The sequence below is a fragment of the Artemia sp. Qi Xiang Cuo genome, chromosome 12 (genome assembly GCF_049724085.1).
Source record: "Artemia sp. Qi Xiang Cuo chromosome 12, ASM4972408v1, whole genome shotgun sequence".
Taxonomy (NCBI): Eukaryota; Metazoa; Arthropoda; class Branchiopoda; order Anostraca; family Artemiidae; genus Artemia; species Artemia sp. Qi Xiang Cuo.
The window spans coordinates 67,362,164-67,373,663 of NC_142805.1; positions in this window are offsets into that span (position 1 = coordinate 67,362,164).

An 11,500-nucleotide genomic window follows, 5' to 3' on the forward strand; every position below is an offset into this window, starting at 1 on the left:
AGTTACATAAAGAACGAATATAGCTCATCATAAATGGTGTTTGTCAATTATCCGGGTTGCAGCGGTAGCTAGCCAGCCTAGTCTGGGTTGCAGCGGTAGTTAGCAACCTAGTAAGAGACGATCACGTCCAATGTTACGAAATATAAAAACTCATAGTTCCTAAAAAAAGGAGTCAGATCAAAACAAAAAGTACGCCATTAGAACCACCTTGTCTGAAACCCCTGTATAGGAAACTTTCAGTCCCTCGGCTTGGACAGCAAGGGAAATATATTGGCTTGAAAATCTAGAATATTACATTAAAATACGATCATTGGAATAACATACCACTGCATACATTGGACTTAGATTGCTACTTGATTACTTGAGGATCGTAACTTACTATTTCAAAGAAGAAAAAGCTGTAGGCTTTTTCCTGTTTGTAATGATATAGCATAAAAAGAAACCCAAGTTGTAACTGACGTCATCCTGGTTGTTATAGTAAAGAATTATAATAAAGATTCATTAAAAGACGATCATTGGAGTAATCTGGATTGCAGCGGTAGCTAGCACCCTAGTAAGAGACGATCACTTCAAATGTCAAGTCTGGATCCATCCGCAGAGACATCAAATACAGAGATAATGAAGAGTATTGTTCTGGGTTGCAGTGGTAGCTAGCAACCTAGTAAGAGACGATCACGTCCAATGTTAAAAAATATAAAACCCCCCAACTCCTAAAAAAGGAGTCAGATCAAAAGAAAAAGTACACCATTAGAACCTCCTTATCCGAATCCTCTATAAAGGAAACTTACCGCCCTTTGGCTTGAATAACAAAGAAAATATATTGGCTTGAAAATCAAGAAAATTGACTTTTACCACGTTATTCTCCACAAACGGGATTTTTTTTCTTTCCGCTTGATTTTTCTCCTCAGCTAACTGGGCACTGGAAAATCATAGAGAGCTGTATAATAGCTCATTTTAAAGGAAATCGCAACAACTAGTGCCTTTTGTAATTAAAAATAAAATACTTTTTAAAGTAGAATCAATTTTGTCAAAAAAATAGCATTTTGATGTATTTTCATACTGCAGTCTTTTCAAAGATATTTGAATTTTGAAGCAATCAAACAGTTCATGGTAATGAACTCTATAGTAATAATAGCTACTTGTCTCAATAGTAACCGAAACTCCTGGAACCAAAATTTTCTTTTTTGGCTTAATCGCTAAAATTATTATGTAAACTGCAAAAATATTTATGATGCCTAATCAGTAATAGTAAGTTCTTAATTTAAACAACAAAAATACATGAAAATTTTATAATTAGTTTTACTTTTTGTCTCCTGGAAGAAAAAGTTTTTTCATCTCAGTTCAAAGTTATTATTGTATCCTGGAACCAAACTTTTTTTGGTTTGTAACCCGTAAAGTACGTATCTCCATATTATTGTCTTATAATTGCAATTATTTTAGTTTTCAGTCCAGAATCGCTAAACTTATAATGTAAACTGCAAAAATATTTATGGTGTCTAACCAATAATACTAATTTTGTAATTCAAACAAGATAAATACCTGAAAATTTTGAAATTAGTTTTGTTTTATGCTAGGTTTTAGATACTCGATCCGGGTTGCAGCGGTAGCTAACAACCTAGTAAGAGACGATCACGTCCAATGTTAAGAAATATAAAAACCCATAGTTCCTAACAGAAGAGTCAGATAAAAACAAAAAGTACACCATTAGAACCGCCTTGTCCGAAACCCCTGTATAGGAAACTTTCTGTCCCTTGGCTTGAACAGCAAGGGGAATATATTGGGTTGAAAATCAAGAAAAGTGGCAGCTACTACAATATTCTGCCTAAACGGGATATTTTTTCTTTCTTTTTTTCTTTTTTTCTTTTTTTCTTTCTTTTCCACCGATAGCTTGGCACTGGAGCAACGTAGGGAGTTTTTCAATGACTCATTTTAAAGGAAATTAATTGGGTTAAAAATCTATAGTAACTAAAATAAATTATTTTTAAAAGAGACTAAATTTTTCCACCAAAAACTGCATTTTTGATGTCTTTTCACACTGCAGTATTTCAACCATTCGTATACCAGCGGTAAGATTTGAACCCACGCCTCCGAAGAGACTGGTGGCTAACACCAGTGTCTTGGACCACTCGGCCAGGCTGCCTCTCATAAATAATATATACGTGAATCTGGGTTGCAGCAGTAGCTAGCAACCAAGTAAGAGACGATCAGTCCAATGCTAAGAAATATAAAAACCCAAAACTCCTAAAAATAGAGTCAGATCAAAACATAAGAACATCATTAGAATTACCTTGTCTGGAACCCTACTAGATAAATAATGAATGTCGTCATAGCTTTATATTAGAGCTATGACGTGAATAGAAAAACACGATATTATGTTGTGGTATCTGAGGACGTCATGAAATAATATCATTGCGCAATGACGTCATCATGAAATAAAATCATTACGCCGTGACGTCATAATTACTATATAAGAAGTGTCAGAGCTGTAAATGTTCTCATTCATAATTACATAATGGTTAGATCAAAACAAGCTGCACGCAAGTTAAAAAAAAAAGTACTACACAAACAACAGAGATAGTATCTTGAAAAGAGAAAAGCAAAGGTATTCAACCGACCAGGGGTATCGAAAAGTAAAAATTGAAAGAGCAAAACAAAACAGCAAGATGTGTTATCAAAATGATGAAGATTATAGATATGCAAAAATTGAGACAGCCAAACAAAAGATCAAGGAACGGTATAATGATGATGAATATTACAGAGAAGCAAGAATTGAGCAGGCTAGACAAAAGATCAAGGAACGGTATGATAATGATAAAGATTACAGAGAAGCAAGAATTGAGCAGCCTAGACAAAAGATCAAGGAGCGTTATCACAATGATAAACTTTATAGAGAAGCAACAATTGAGCAGGCTAGACAAAAGAGCGAGGAACGGTATGATAATGATGAAGATTACCGAAACAAACATAAGAAAAAAGTTGCTACCAGAATAATGGGTAGATACTGTAGTGACAAAAGCTATAATGAAAAAATTAAATTTTCTGCGAGGTTGTACCGAAGAACGCATAAGGACAAAGGGAAAAATTACATTCAGAAATACAAGAAGATGGCAAAATCGCAGGCTGATATTCGTAAATTGAGAAACATTTTACGCATGTTTTACCAGGATCGCGAAAAGTATTCAAAATTACAGATTAAAATTCTCTTTGAAAGAGCGGTTGCTGTTGAAAAGTCGTCTAGAAATGCTTTGGCAAAGCCTCATAGTAATATCCAAAAGAAATGTTGTCAGTTTAATGAAAAGCTACCAAGGTATGGATTGGCAACTGCGGAACAGTTTATAGATGCAATGGAAAATGTTAGACAACACAGTGAATATACGGAGGCGTACTTCTTTGAAAATTCGTATATTAATTTTGGAAGGAGCAATTGCAGTTTATGTAGCAGCAATAAAAATATATATACAAGCATACCTATCAACAGCAAAGGAAAAGCAATGTTTTTCAATTATGGCGAAAACGAGCCTGTTAGGGTTATTAGTATATGCGTTTGTAAGACTAATGATTTAGAACAAATTCCTGGAACACCGACTCAAGAAAAAAGCATTTCTAACTGTGTTTTAAACAGTTCTTTTAGTTCTACTGAATATTTGGCAAAAAATTCTCTGTGTAGTAGAACAAACTGTCCTGAAATGTACGAGACAACTATTGAAAAATGCTCTAAATCTAGATCTGACAAGGAAATTATGATGGCTGAAGTCACCTATAACAATCTGAGTAAACATTCAAAACCAAAAATTGGGCAGCAGGTTACTTGGCAATGTCACCCTGACATCTGCAAGCTCTATCCGACGGATATTGAATAATGTCAAATTCTTTTTGATATCCTTGAAAATAATATAGCATTAAAATATTCAACTGACAAAGTGGTTAATTTCTACCTTGGCGGCTTGGATTACTGTGAATTCAATTACAGGGACACAAGAAAGCAAGGGCATTCGTTATACTGTAGCCCAAATGAGGGATGTCAGAGGTATTTGCGTTCTCTAAGGGCACTAGCTGCACATTTTCCTGTTTTGAGCTGTTTCATTAATAGCGTATATAAGGCAGTATCAAAATGTAAGATTATACAACATATTAATCTACTAAAAGTCGAGGGCTCGTACAGGGAACTAAGTCATTATAGGGAACAAATGTCAAGTAGACTCTTTCGTAATAATAGTCAAGACTTCATCTACGGTGATAGCAATATTAGAGTTTCTGTGGATGAAAATACAATAATAAAATTATTTGGTGAGAGCCTTGATAAGGTAGCTAACATCAGGGATGTATTCCCCACAATGTATTGTGACAGTTGCGAGCAGATAAAGACAATACCAATTGAAGAGTCTAAGACCCCTTTCAAATAAGAAAGGTTTTGATGTAATGATGGCCACGATTTTAGAACACCTACAACAGGACATACCCAAAGATGACAGAGAATAGCTAATTTATTGTACAGGTTGGAAAGAGGATGTCATAGATTTATTCTCTGTCTGTGATTACTGAGCTGGGAAAATGTTGAAAAGTAAGGAGACTGCCCGATCAGTATTAAATAACCTACATATAGACTGTACACCGGAATATATAAAGTATTTAAATAATTTTGAAATGGCAATGATTCGGTTTGTAATGCCTTGTCTTACGATCGTCAAATTAGGGCAGGTAACTGCATTGAAGAGACCTAGAACAGAACTTGTTGACGCTCTTAAGGGGAGAATAGTATATTTACCTGTTAAACTGCAAGCAAATGCAGATATTCAGCCTGAAAAACTTCTTAACATTGATAGTTTTGTAGTCATTGTCAATGGTCAGCCTACTTACAACAAGAATGTTTGGACTGCACTAATCCGGGTTGCAGCAGTAGCTAGCAACCTAGTAAGAGACGATCACGTCCAATGTTAAGAAATATAAAAACCCATAGTTCCTAACAGAGGAGTCAGATCAAAACAAAAAGTACACAATTAGAACCGCCTTGTCTTAAACCCCTGTATAGGAAACTTTCTGTCCCTTGGCTTGAACAGCAAGGGGAATATATTGGCTTGAAAATCAAGAAAAGTGGGCAGTTACTACGACATTCTGCCTAAACGGGAAATTTTTTTCTTTTTTTCTTTTTTTCTTTTTTTCTTTCTTTTTCACAGATAGCTTGGCGCTGGAACATCGCAGAGTTGTTCAATGGCTCATTTTAAAGGAAATTAATTGGGTTAAAAATCTATAGTAACTAAAATAAATTATTTCTAAAAGAGAATAAATTTTTCCACCTAAAACTGCATTTTTGATGTCTTTTCACCCTGCAGTATTTCAAACATTATACCAGCGGTAAGATTTGAACCCACACCTCCGAAGAGACTGGTGGCTAACACCAGCGTCTTGGACCACTCGGCCAGGCTGCCTCTCATAAATAATATATATGTGAATCTGGGTTGCAGCAGTAGCTAGCAACCAAGTAAGAGACGATCAGTCCAATGCTAAGAAATATAAAAACCCAAAACTCCTAAAAATAGAGTCAGATCAAAACAAAAGTACATCATTAGAATTACCTTGTCTGATACCCTACTAGATAAATAATGAATTTCGTCATAGCTTTATATTAGAGCTATGACGTGAATAGAAAAACACGATATTATGTTGTGGTTTCTGAAGACGTCATGAAATAATATCATTGCGCCATGACGTCATCATGAAATAAAATCATTGCGCCGTGACGTCATAATTACTATATAAGAAGCGTCAGAACTGCAAATGTTCTCATTCATAATTACATTATGGTTAGATCAAAGCAAGCTGCACACAAGTTAAAAAAACAGTACTACACAAACAACAGAGATAGTATCTTAGGTATTCAATGGTATTCAACCGACCAGGCGTATCGATAAGTAAAAATTGAGAAAGCAAAACAAAACAGCAAGATGGTTATCACAATGATGAAGATTATAGATATGCAAAAATTTAGACAGCCAAACAAAAAATCAAGGAACGGTATGGTAATGATGAAGATTACAGAGAAGCAACAATTGAGCAGGCTAGACAAAAGAGCAAGGAACGGTACGATAATGATGAATATTACAGAGAAGCAAGAATTGAGCAGGCTAGACAAAAGATCAAGGAGCGTTATCACAATGATAAACTTTATAGAGAAGCAACAATTGAGCAGGCTAGACAAAAGAGCAAGGAACGGTATGATAATGATGAATATTACAGAGAAGCAAGAATTGAGCAGGCTAGACAAAAGATCAAGGAGCGTTATCACAATGATAAACTTTATAGAGAAGAAACAATTGAGCAGGCTAGACAAAAGAGCAAAGAACGGTATGACAATGATGAAGATTACCGAAACAAACATAAAAAAAAAATGCTACCAGAATAATGGGTAGATACTGGGGTGACAATAGCTATAATGAAAAAATTAAATTCTCTGCGAGGTTGTACCGAAGTTTACAGTAAAGAACGATCGTTCATGCATAGTAACTGATATATGGTGGTTCCAGGGGTACTTACTTGTGGTTCGTCTCTTACTATTTCAAAGAAGAAAAAGCCGTAGGCTTTTTCCTGTTTGAAATGATATAACATAAAACGAATTCCAAGTTGTAACTGACGTCATCCTGGTTGTTATAGCAAAGAACGAACTCTTGCCCTTAGTTACCTACTATGTCATGTCAAATTAGCTAATTAATTTCATCTAATTTTGTTTAAAAATAATTTCCACACCGGGATTCAAATTATAATATAGAACGACCTCTTGCCTATACTATATTTTATACGCCACTTAATTATAGTATAGGTTAGTAATTCAACAGATAGCTAGGCGCTAGAATATCATAGAGAGTTATTCAATGGCTCATTTTAATCCGGGTTGCAGCGGTAGCTAGCAATCCTGTAAGAGACGATCACGTTCTATGTTGAGAAATATAAAAACCAATAGTTCCTAACAAAGGAGTCAGATCAAAACAAAAAGTACACCATTAGAACTGCCTTGTCCGGAACCCCTGTATAGTAAACTTTTTGTCTCTTGGCTTGAACAGCAAGGGAAATATATTGGCTTGAAAATCAAGAAAAGTGGCAGCTACTACAACATTCTGCCTAAACGGGATATTTTTTTTCTTTTGTATCCAGAGATAACTTGGCACAGAAACATCGTAGATAGTTGTTCAATGGCTCATTTAAAAAAAAATTTATTGGGTTATAAATCTATAGTAACTAAAATAAATTATTTCTAAAAGAGAATAAATTTTTCCACCAAAAACTGTATTTTTGATGTCTTTTCACACTGCAGTCTTTCAAACATAATCGTATAGCAGCAGTAAGATTTGAACCCACGCCTCCGAAGAGACTGGTGGCTAACACCAGTGCCTTGGACCACTCGGCCAGGCTGCCTCTCATAATTTGGTTTGCAGCAGTAGCTAGCAACCTAGTAAGAGACTATCAGTCCAATGTTAAGAAAAATAAAAACCCAAAACTCCTAAAAATAGAGTCAGATCAAAACAAAAGTACATTATTAGAACCACCTTCTCTGAAACCCTACTAAATAAATAATGAATGTCGTCATAGTTTTATATTTACAGTACAGACCGATCTGTAGCCCGTAGTAACTGAAGATCCGGGTTGCACCGTATTATAATAGAAAAGCTAGTAACCTAGTCTGGGTTGCAGCGGTAGCTAGCAACCTAGTAAGAAACGATCACGTACAATGTTACGAAATATAAAAACTCAGAGCTCCTAAAAAAGGAGTCAGATCAAAACAAAAAGTACACCATTAGAGCCGCCTTGTCCGGAACCTCTGTATAGAAAACTTTCAGTCCCTGGGCTTGAACAGAAAGGGAAATATATTGGCTTGAAAATCAATAAATCCGGGTTGCAGCGGTAGCTAGCAACCTGGTAAGAGACGATCACGTCCGATTTTAAGAAATATAAAAACCCATAGTTCCTAACAGAGGAGTCAGATCAAAACAAAAAGTACACCATAAGAACCGCCTTGTCCGAAACCCCTGTATAGGAAACTTTCTGTCCCTTGGCTTGAACAGCAAGGGAAATATATTGGCTTGAAAATCAAGAAAAGTGGCAGCTACTACAACATTCTGCCTAAACGGGATAATTTTTTCTTTTTTTTTCTTTTGTATCCAGAGATAGCTTGGCACTGGAACATCGTAGAGAGTTGTTCAATGGCTCATTTTAAAGGAAATTAACTGGGTTAAAAATCTATAGTAACCAAAATAAATCATTTCTAAAACAGAATAAATTTTTGCACCAAAAACTGCATTTTTGATGTCTTTTCACACTGCAGTCTTTCAAACATAATCGTATACCAGCGGTAAGATTTGAACCCCCGCCTCCAAAGAGACTAGTGGCTAACACCAGTGCCTTAGACCACTCGGCCAGCCTGCCTCTCATAATTAGGGTTGCAGCAGTAGCTAGCAACCTAGCAAGAGACGATCAGTCCAATGCTAAGAAATATAAAAACCCAAAACTCCTAAAAACACAGTCAGATCAAAACAAAAGTACATCATTAGAACTACCTTGTCTGAAACCCTACTAGATAAATTAGAGCTATGACGTAAATAGAAATACACGAAATTATATTGTCGTTTCTGAAAACGTCATGAAATAATATCATTGCGCCATGACGTCATAAAATAAAATCATTACGCCGTGACGTCATAATTACTTTATAAAAAGCTTCAGAACAGTAAATGTTCTCATTCTTAATTAGATAATGGTTAGATCAAAGCACGCTATACGCAAGTTAAAAAAACAGTACTACACAAACAACAGAGATAGAATCTCGAAAAGAAAAAAGCAAAGGTATTCAACCGACCAGGCATATCGAGAAGTAATAATTGAGAGAGCGAAACAAAACAGCAAGATTTGTTATCAAAATGATGAAGATTATAGACATGCAAAAATTGAGACAGCCAAACAAAAGATCAAGGAACGGTATGGTAACAATGATGATTACAGAGAAGCAAGAATTGAGCAGGCTAGACAAACGATCAAGGAGCGTTATCACAATGAAAAACTTTATAGAGAAGAAACAATTGAGACAGCCAAACAAAAGAGCAAGGAAAGGCATGATAACGATATAGATTACCGAAACAAACATAAGAAAAAAGTTGCTACCAGAATAATGGGTAGATACTTGAGTGACAAAAGCTATAATGAAAAAATTAAATTCTCTGCGAGGTTGTACCGAAGAACGCATAAGAACAAAGGGAAAAATTACATTCAGAAATACAAGAAGATGGCAAAAATGCAGGCTGATCTTCGTAAATTGAGAAACATTTTACGCATTTTTTACCAGGATTACGAAAAGTATTCAAAATTACAGATTAAAATTCTCTTTGAAAGAGCGGATGCTGTTTAAAAGTCATCTAGAAATGCTTTGGCAAAGCTTCATAGTAATATCCAAAAGAAATGTTGTCAATTTAATGAAAAGCTTCCAAGGTATGGACTGGCAACTGCGGAACAGTTTATAGATGCAGTGTAAAATGTTCGACAACACAGCGAATATACAGAGGCGTACTTCTAAGAAAACTCGTATATTAATTTTGGAAGGAGTAATTGCAGTTTGTGCAGCAGCAATAAAAATATATATACAAGTATACCTATCAACAGCGAAGGAAAAGCAATGTTTTTCAATTATGGCGAAAACGAGCCTGTTAGGGTTATTAGTATATGTGTTTGTAAGAATAATGATTTAGAACAAATGCCTGGAACACCGACTCAAGAAAAAAGCATTTCTAACTGTGTTTTAAACAGTTCTTTTAGTTCTACTGAATATTTTGCAAAAAATTCTCTGTGTAGTAGAACAAACTGTCCTGAAAAGTACGAGACAACTATTGAAAAATGCTCTGAATCTAGATCTGACAAGGAAATTATGATGGCTGAAGTCACCTATAACAATCTGAGTAAACATTCAAAACCAAAAATTGGGCAGCAGGCTACTTGGCAATGTCACCCTGATATCTGCAAGCTCTATCCGATGGATAATGAATTATGTCAAATTCTTTCTGATATCCTTGAAAATAATATAGCATTAAAATTTTCAACTGACAAAGTGGTTAATTTCTATCTTGGCGGCTTGGATTATTGTGAAATCAATTACAGGGAAACAAGAAAGCATGGGCATTCGTTATACTGTAGCCCAAATGAGGGATGTCAGAGCTATTTGCGTTCTCTAAGGGCACTAGCTCCATATTTTCCTGTCTTGAACTGTTTCATTAATAACGTATATAAGGCAGTATCAAAATTTGAGATTATACAACATATTAATCTACTAAAAGTCGAGGGCTCGTACAAGGAACTAAGTCATTATATAGAAGAAGTGTCAAGTAGACTCTGTCGTAATAATAGTCAAGACTTCATCTACGGTGATAGCAATATTAGAGTTTCAGTGCATGAAAATACAATAGTAAATTTATTTGGTGAGAGCCTTGATAAGGTAGCTAACATCAGGGATGTATACCCCACAATGCCTTGTGACCGTTGCGAGCAGATAAAGACAAAATACCAATTGAAGAGTCTAAGATCCCTTTCAAATAAGAAATGTTTTGATGTATTGATGGCCACAATTTTAGAGCACCTACAACAGGACATACCCAAAGATGACAGAGAACAGCTAATTCATTGTACAGGTTGGAAAGAGGATGTCATAGATTTATTCTCTGTCTGTGATTACTGAGCTGGGAAAATGTTGAAAAGTCAGGAGCATGTCCGATCAGTATTAAATAACCTTCATATAGACTCTACACCGGAATGTATAAAGTGTTTAAATAATTTTGAATTGGCAATGATTCGATTTGTAATGCCTTGTCTTACGATCGTCAGATTAGGGCAGGTAACTGCATTGAAGAGACCTAGAACAGAACTTGTTGACGCTCTTAAGGGGAGAATAGTATATCTACCTGTTGATGTGCAAGCAAATGCAGATATTCAGCCTGAAAAACTTCTTAACATTGATAGTTTCGTAGTCATTGTCAATGGTCAGCCTACTTACAACAAGAATGTTTGGACTGCACTAATAGATCTGAGAAAAGTCCATGAAGCACTTTTGTGGTTAAGAGAGAATAACCGTCTCTATAAAACAATACGTGCATACACCCTAGAATATTTAAATAAAATACTTGAAGCACGTCTTGCTGAAAAAGTGGTTGGTGTTGATAATTTATTTGAAATACCGGAAGCTGCAATCCTTCAAAAACTGACAGAAAGTGCAAAATTTACATTGGTTGAACATTTTTCTGTCCAGCCTCTCAATTCAGCGGTTCCAAAAGACTTCATTGAAGATTTTAAGCAGATGAAAGATCTTGGTACTGACCAATATCAAATCAAGAAACTAAAAGGTGAGAGCGAAGACTTATTTCAGGAAGAACTTGATCTAAAAGTGTTTCCAAATCTTTTCCCGAAAGGCAAATATGGCTTGCGTGACAAGAAAAGACCATTTCGGATTAGGAATGCAGAATATTTTAAATCA